Source organism: Tupaia chinensis, unplaced genomic scaffold, assembly GCF_000334495.1.
Source record: "Tupaia chinensis unplaced genomic scaffold, TupChi_1.0 Scaffold000048_1, whole genome shotgun sequence".
Taxonomy (NCBI): domain Eukaryota; kingdom Metazoa; phylum Chordata; class Mammalia; order Scandentia; family Tupaiidae; genus Tupaia; species Tupaia belangeri.
This window is the reverse complement of record NW_006159506.1, coordinates 6,440,975-6,442,337: the sequence shown is the minus strand read 5'-3', so window position 1 is coordinate 6,442,337 and position 1,363 is coordinate 6,440,975. Positions and strand designations below refer to the sequence as shown.

The following is a 1,363-nucleotide window of genomic DNA, read 5'->3' as shown; positions in this document are numbered from 1 at the left end:
GGCGCGTGCGCTTGCCAGACAGGCAGAGAGAGACAGAGAGACAGAAAGCGAGAAATCACTCCCCAGGGGGGATGGTCACGCCGCAATCCCTTCTCCTCCGTTCTCCTCTCGGGATCTTGGGCACGCACGCACACGCGCCCAGCATGAGTTTTAAGCCGCTGGGTGCAGGACGCGAACCGCAGTCGACTATGTGGGAGTCCAACGACGTAGCCATTACGCTAACTGCTGGTCCCAGGGTGCTGAACTCTTACATGGCCAACCATGGTTTGAGTCCTGGACTTGGTGGTTAGCTTTCTCACTTGGCTCCCCATCCCCACCCCCGTTTATCTTTGTGTGTGTATGCCCTATAGCAAAAATCCCACTCCACACATTGCAGGGCCAGCCAGTGGCATAACGGTTGGGGTGGCTGGATCCTACAAAGTCAACTGAGCTGTTCAGGTCTCAGACCTGGTAGCTTCAGACATGCCGGTGCATGTGCATGCATGCCCAAAATCCTAAGAGGAGAAGGGAGGAGAAGGGATTGCGGTACGGCCATGTCCCTGGGGACACTTTCTTGCTTTCCTTCTGTCTCTCTGGTGAGTGAACATGCCCACAGTAACTTATAAACAAACAAACAAAATAATAACTGCAGAAACACAGAATTTAAGGTAACTGATCCAGACCCCCCTATCCCCTCCCAACATCTTTCCCCATAAAGAGAAAAAAAAACTATGGGATTTTTGCTATAGGGCACATGTACTTGCTGGAGAGACAGAAAGTGAGAAATCACTACCCTCACTCCTACCCCGGGGAGGGGATGGCCACGCCACAATCCTTTCTCTTCCATCTACTCCTGGGATCTTGGACACACATGAACACATGTCTGGGGTGAGTTTTAAGCCACCGGGGCCAGGACTTGAACCACAGTCGACTACATGGGAGTCCAGCAACGTAACCATTCCACCATCTTCTGGTCCCGAGAAAGGTACATTTTTGTCTCCTGGCATGATAAAGATGCTCGTGGGCCCTTTTGGTGGCCTTTTAGCTTGGCCTTCTCAGCTGATGACACGTCAGCTGACGAAGTTACCTCCCAGGCTCTTCCTGCTCCTGCTGCTGGAAAGCAACACGTTTGAGCTTGCTCCGGTGGTGCCATGTATTAGAGCCGAGGTCATGTCACCTCCAGGTAGGGGAGGACGCCACGAGAAATCATGGTCTCTCTCCTGTCGTTTCTAAGAGTTCTCTTTACAGCTGAGATGATAAGCTTGACCTTTGGTCGCTGTGGCGGACGGTTTATTAACGCACACTGTGGGGTAATAAAATGTCGCTTTAAATGTCCTGCTGTCTTGCCGGCAGGGCTTCCGCTTTCTCTGAGAATATCTCCTCA

General features: G+C 52.0%; 1 protein-coding gene across 1 annotated transcript in view; it reads left to right on the top strand.

Moving 5' to 3' along the window:
• Nucleotides 1–1,363, top strand: part of RREB1 (ras responsive element binding protein 1) — a 169,695-nt gene that overhangs the window by 86,500 nt on the left and 81,832 nt on the right.